Here is a 7,365-nt window from a genome sequence, read left to right as displayed (position 1 = left end):
GCTCGCGGTGTCAACTCGGCTGCGCTGCCGCGTCACGGCATCGCGCGGGGTGCCCGCAGACGCCTCGGCTTCCCAGCGCACAATCCTCGGGAATCACCACCACCCAACCCGCCCCGTGACCGCCCCCTTTGGCGCTTCCACTTTCTTAATTGGACTGCCGGCCACGCGTTGGGCAAACACAGACCGGAGTTTCCAGAGTCGGTTGGTAAATCATGCCTGTCAATCAGCTAGTCTCCTTGGCTACTGCGTCCATCACTTAATTAGCTTCGGGCAGAAGCTCGAGGACCCCTGAAGGGTGAATAGGTGGCTAAGTAAGTGCCTGAATGGAGTTCTCGGAGGAGGAAATCCCCGTGGACTCCTGTGAAGCTTCGGAAACAGTAGGAAAGTTTTCAGATTGACGGCTGGAGAGCGTCAGACCCAGACTCCGGAGCAAGCCAGGACGGCAACAAAAGCTGGAGGCGCGCGGTCGGGGCATCCCACACCCTATTCCCCACCGCCATCGCTTCCTGGAGCGGACGTTCCACGAGTCACGTCCCGGGACTGCCCGCCGTGCGCGGAGCCGCGGGCACGCGCACGGGGCGTAGCTTGTCCCTGCTGGGGGTGGATCTTTGCACCCCTGTTGTAAGGGGTGACGAAAGGGCTCACGTCTCTCGGGCGTGCGTTTACCACGGATTAGTTCAAATTGGGTGTTGACTTCAGACATTTAAAACATTTGAACAGCGGTGTGTAAAGTGCGCCTGCAACCCCAGCGCTATGGAGACAGGTTGGAGAATAGCCCACAAGTTGGAATCCAGCCTAGGTTACGTAGCGAGCCTCTGTCTCAAAACAACCACAACAAACCCAAGCAACAAAAAAGCCTGAAGCGGAGGGCAGGGTCTGAACAAAGGTGTGGCCGTGCTGGAGGTCCCTGAGCACTCTGTCAAATAGGTTTCTGCTCCCGACCTCCCCCAAATGAAGTCAGCCGCTCTGCTTGGTTCCCAGTGCCTTTCCACGCTGAGCTGCTGCCTCTTTGGTACTCCGTCAGATTTTTCAAACGTCCCCGCCCATCCTGACCTTTGCCATGCTGTCGTGTCACCTGTAATGCCTTCCATCTACTGGGCCTTTTGTCAGTTCACCTCTTGTCTTGCAACCATCTCAGATTCTGGCGTGTAAAATCAGGAGCCAGTATTCACCTCAAAACGTGGTTGTGAGGATGCAATGGAGCAGCAGAGGATTGCTGCTGATACAGGGTCTGGACAGATGCTGTTGGAAAGCGGGGACTGTGTAGTAACTTGGCAAAGCCTGTGGGATGGGAAGCCAGAGGACCCTAGAGATCCAGGCCACCCTCTCTCCCAAGCAGCAGGCAGATCAAGGGAAATGGGTCAGGCACACTGGGAGTTCCTGATGCAGCCCATGGACCTAGGTGATGAAATGAGGGAGGAAGGGCAGCTGCAGGTAGTAAGGAGGTGGACGAGAGGGCAAGGCCAGCTGACCTGGACTCTGGTGGAATCCTGCCTGATCTGTACCGTGTGGTACACCTGGTGAATCTCTTACCTGAGCAGTGGGCAGTTTGGCTGGGAGATGGGAAGCTCTTTAGAAGCTCAGTTCTCGAAGCCTTTGAGTTGCCTTTTACAGCTGCCTGGTGGGAGCTCTTTACCACCACACTAGAAGGCTACCTATCCACCTTAAACCGCAGGTGGGTGCGCTCGTCATGCCGCCCACATAGCCTGCCTCGGGGATGATCTGAACTTCATCCAAGCAGGCCGACGTGCACAAGATCTAAATACTGTCACAAGTCAATAGCACTCCAGCAGCACTTTGCCAATTTATACCAACTGCATTGGGGGATTTTAAGGATTGAATGAGTTAGTATTTGCAGGGAGGCTGGTACATAGTAAAAATATTTTTTTTTGTTTGTTTGTTTTTTGAGACAAGGTCTTGCTAAATCTTCATGCCTTTGCCTCCTAAACTTCCTTTTTTGGATGTGTGTTCATGTGTGTGCAGTGCATAAGTGTGTAGGTACATTGTGGGTACAGATATTCAAGGTCCACCTCAGGTGTTATTACTGGAGTGCTGCATACCATATTTTGAGGGAGGGTCTTCTGCTTGGAACTTGCTAAGTAGACTAGGCTGGTCTAGGAATCCTGTCTCTGTCTCCCCATCTGCAGGATTACAATTGTCCACTTTTTTTTAAAACCTCGATTCTGGGAATTGAAGTCAGGTTTACCAATTGAACCCTCCCCAAGCTCCTAAAATTGCCTTTTAAAACAATGTAGGGCAGGAGAGATGCTCAGTCAGTAAAGTACCACCATGTAAAATGTGAAGACACATTCAGCAGCCATGTAAAAAGCTAGATAGTGCATGTCTGTAACACTAACAGTGGGGCAGTGGGGCATTGGTGGGAGGTTTATGGAGATAGCCAGATCCCAGGAGTTCATTGGCCAGATAACCTAGTTGAATTGGTGAGCTCCAGGTTCAGTGAGAGACCCTGTATCATATCATTAGCATGGAGAGTAATCAAGGAAGACATCAACCTCAGGCCTCCACACATGCACCTGTTCTCACATGTGCACCCATGAGTACATGTATACACATACACACAACAGTAACAGATGTCCATCCCTAAAATCCCTTTGTATCCCGTGCTAGAAATATTGATGAACGCTTAGAACACATTTGTCCCAAACAAAACTCAGAGCCAGGAGGCGAACAAGTGGATTTGAACACAGGTCTCTCTGGCTCTTCAGTGTGGGCCTTCAACTCCCCAGACACCATTCCCTGAAGAGTCCTAAGCAGGAGAAAGCTAGAGGTGTATGTCAGCCTGAAATTAGGGCAGGCCCAGTCCCTTGTTCCACAGGGGGAGGAGAAGCAGCAAAGAGGTCATTTTGGTTATTTCAGTGTCCTGAATTATGATGTGCTCTGCTGCGTTTGCCTGAGTTCCAAGCCTCTGTGAGTTTATTACTTTAATCTTCCTTGCTGCCCAGATATTCCTCCTCTATTGTCCCACATTAGGCTAGAACTTCCTCTGTCCTGGGCCTCACCACATCAACCTGTGCCAGGTCCTAGAACCCTGACTAGGGGTGTCTAGGGAATGAAGAAAAGACAGACACACAGACACTAAAGCTCAGGTCAGTTGGGATTACAAAGGAATATTTTTGTAATGTTAGCAGAAGAAACAGTCTGATCATAAGCCTTTTATATTTTTAGGATGAGCTGACATAATTGGACCATATCCTTGCTATCATTGTCGGTCCAAACACCCAGGAGGTGGGTCCCAATCACCAGTTATATCTATTCTTATTTTAAGGAGCTGTTACTACACATGTGCTGGTAATCTATGTGACATATTAAATCCTGTCTAAATTGAATGTTGGTAGCCCACTCCAGATAGTTGAAGGAATCTTCTGGGACTCCAGGTGGTTAGCGCAGTACCCCTCAAAATGAAAGGAGTCAGTAATATAAACAGGTTTAGGCGGATGTGGCCAAGCCACTGGATGCAAAGGCCTAGGGATGTAAGTCCTGCAGGCTTTTCCCCTGACAGGATATATCTACTGCTGCAGGCCGCAGGAATATATCATAAGAACTCAGCTGGTTATGCAAAGTCACTACCTGGAGGAATCAGGGAATTCCTCCAGAGGAAGCCAAATCCCAAGGAGTTTTTGGTGTTACTTGGCTTGTTATATATCAGCTGTATTCTGTTATGAAAATCATGCGTGCCTTCATAGTTTTCCCAATTGACTTTTCCCTAAGAAGGGCTAACAGTGTGGACTGATCACTCTCTGGACATACACATTCCAGGGATTTGGAGAACAGCCTCAGGAAAGGCTTTCTCTGGAATCAGATTATCTACCTTAGCCACTTTCAAGGACTACAGGAAACACCATCCAGGTGGGCGCCCAACTTCTGAGGACTAACAATGATAGCAGCCCACAGGTAAGTCTCCTGGCTTAAGGTAAATTCCACAAGGAGACACCACCTAGGAGAGGTAGATATTAAATAATAGCTTTACACAATTTAGCTTAGACCCTCCCTTTATATACTGGGACTTCCAGGGCACAGGAGGGAAAAGAGAAAAGAGAATGGAAGAACTAGATGGTTAAGAACTTGAGAAGAACAAACTGAGATGGGAAAGAACTAGATTGAAGGGCTAGAAGAGAGGACTAGAGGAATGAGATGGAAGATGGGGAAGAACAAGATAAGGAAGAGCCAGATGAGAGAGAAGGAGATGGGAGAGGAGCTGATAGGGGAAAGAACTAGATGGATGAGAACCTAGAAGGGACAGAACTAGATGAAGGAATTAAGATAGAACCTAGAGGGGACAGTAGATAAATAAAGAGAAATCAGGCAAGAAAGGAGCTAGACATGAGAGCAGAATAGAAGCTGTGTAGAGAGAGAACCATCACAGAATAATAAAGTGTATGAACTAAGGAGTTTCGTGTACATAGATTCATTTCATTTCATCAAAGATTAATTATCAGCTGGTTGTAGAGTCTTCCCAGACCCTGGGAGGGGACTGTCGAGGGGCTGGACCCCCTAGTCCCCGATAATCTGCATGGATATGATTATCAGACTGTGGGAACCCACAGAGGTTTCCTAGTGAGATCTGAGCTTGCTTTACCAACAGGGCTGCATAATGGGATGGATTCACCACGTGCATGTTTTGGAAGGGTCTGCACTTGGATGTGCAGTATGCTTTGATCTAGCAAGGGGGAGGTCTTTTGCCCCACCCCTTGGCATTTCTTTAAAAAGCCCTTTAGAAGAGACAGAAAGGGCTGGTAGATTTTGATCCAGGTCTTCCTGAAGCTATCCTGTGTTTCTGTCTTTCTTCTTCTCCTTGGCTAGGCCTATCATTCTACCTAATATTCCTTAGTCCTCCTCCTCATAGGAACCCTGTAAAAGGTGGGGGCAGGTCCCCCACAAATGGTGCCAGAACTAGGGACTTGGGCCCAGAGGAAGTTAAGTGAGAGTAGAAAAGAACATCATGGAAGCAGTTGGACATGTCCAGTTTTGTTGTGCAGGTTAAGGGCATTGGTATTTTATTCTTTGGGAGGTATAACTGTAACTATGAAGCAGTATAGAAATAGGCTGCAGCGAGTACCTCTCTCTGTCTAGGTTTCTCTCTCTCTCTCTCTCTCTCTCTTAATTTCTATCTATTAAAATTAAGTAAAAATATAGGGTTAAGTATAGGAATATAGTGTAGGAAAAAACTTAGGGTAAGAAAGAATATAGGAAGATAAGTGTAGGGAAAAAACTTAGAAAAGCAATAAGGCAAAGGAATTGTGTTCTTGGGACTCTGAACACAGACTCCTAGGGGAGAATCAGGGTCGAAATGCAAAAATATTATGAAGAATATGGGCCAGAAAAGATTTCTGTGGAAGCTTTTGGCCTGTGGGCATTGATTTGGGACAGTTTAGATCTAAGCTCTGAGAAGCAGGGGGGAATTTTCCCTTAGATGGATACAGGAGAGACAAAACCCTCCACTCTACCAGCAGTGCCTGAGAACACTTTTATAGCATCGTACCATCCACATCAGTTTTCTCTTGGCAAAAACTAAGTTAAGGGAATAGATATCTTGGGGAAAATCTAGTAATTTCTCTCTTAAAAACTGAAAGCTTTTCAGGTCTTTCCTTTTCAGATCTCTTTTCTTCCTGTAAGGGCAAAATTAGATTCACCTGGAAATAACATCCATCAGAAAGGGAAGGTCAACTTAATTGCCCTAGAAAAAACAAAAAGCCTCTTCGAATATGGCAGACCTTCTCTTCTAGTTCTGTTTTCCCTTCAAGTCAGTATTAAAAGAGCAGCCAGGGGCAGAGTATTTGCAAGGTGAGGAGGTGTGGCTGTTGTGGGATGCTTGGTTGAGCCAAGAAGATCATGGTGCTCTTAGTGTAGGTCCTGAACAGTGGCAGCAGCATCAGGGACTCTGCATCTTGGGAGAAGGGACAAGCAGGGACAAGCAAGAGATCTAATGAGGAAAAAAAAATCTTTCTGAAAAAGCTCTTTTTCCAAGTACTCTCTTTACTTTTTCACTGACCTGGATGGAAGCAACCCGCTCCAGGGAAGTGTCAGGTGAAGAGTCTGATTAGGGAAGTACACCTGTCCTAATGTGAGCTTAGGGAAGACAAAAACCTCCTGTGGCAAAAAAACACAAACCTTGAGTCCAGTATGAATACAGACTGTGTGAATGGAACTGGGAGAGCAACACTGCCATTGGTTGCAGCTGAGTTTTCTACTGGAACTGAAAGGCAGCATGGGAAATATAGTTCGTTCATAACAGTATGACAATAAAGAAAAAGGCAGTTTGGGAAATGTAGTCCATAACATCTCTGTTCTTGACTCCTTTGAACAGTAGCAGTTTCTGTGAACAGAAAATCTTGTCAAAAACATTGGGCTAGCCGGGCAGTGGTGGCGCACGCCTTTAATCCAGACTTGGAGCAGAGCAGGCGATCTCTGTGAGTTGAGCACTGGCTACAATGAGGTCAAAAGGCGCAAAGCTACACAGAGAAACCCTGTTTGAAAACAAAAAAAAAAAAAAAAAAAAACATTGGGCTAATAAAAATTTATCAAAGACAAGGCATCATTAAAAGAGCTCATGATAATCTTAAAAAGCAGCTTTAAAAACTTAAGAAGGAGGAAATTGTACTCTCAGAAGCTTCATGGCTGTCTGAGCATTTGGTGAGGAGTGTGGAACAGAGGAATGTCAGCTCCAATAATGCTCCTCCAGAGGAACTGAAGTGAAATCAGCTGAACCAATGTTCTTGATGTTGAGGTTCCATCCTGCAATCTGGGGAAAGCAGGAGACTAAGGGGGCTTCCAGACTGCTGAGGAGTTTGGGACAAAAGTTTTGTTGCTGTTAAGTAAAAGCTGAAAGGAAATGGAGCTAGGAGTCACACTGCTTTTATTTGACTATCAGCAAATTGATGCGTGTTTCCTTTAAGAAAGATGGTTCCTATAGCTGTGCAGGAAGTTTTTTCTAAAAGCTTTACAGCAGCTCAATAAGGCAATTCCACTCTTGCCCTGAGGCGAGGCTTCTCTGTAGAGCGAACTGAAAGTTCTGCTGTAACTGAGTGAAGTTTCAGCAATGTTTGCTTGAGTTGTGGCACTCAGGGGAGCTGCAATGAGTTTGGGTAATGGGACAGTCCCCGGTTGGCAGTCTCTGTGCACATTTCTGCTGTTTCTGGAATGGCTGGAAGGGCCATTGGGAAAGGTGGCTTTAGGGAGTGACATTGTCCCAAGTGTTACAACCCCTAACAACAGCACTCACCAAATCTCAGATACAAGGGAGTTGGATACAATGACTCTAGAGCCATGACAAATTAGGCTCTTGTTCCCAACTGTCAGGGGAACATTAAGGATGTTATCAAAACTGACTGTGAACTTCAGAAATGA

Source organism: Peromyscus leucopus, chromosome 8b, assembly GCF_004664715.2.
Source record: "Peromyscus leucopus breed LL Stock chromosome 8b, UCI_PerLeu_2.1, whole genome shotgun sequence".
NCBI lineage: Eukaryota > Metazoa > Chordata > Mammalia > Rodentia > Cricetidae > Peromyscus > Peromyscus leucopus.
The sequence above is the reverse complement of the archived record's forward strand: the minus strand, read 5'-3'. Positions refer to the sequence as shown.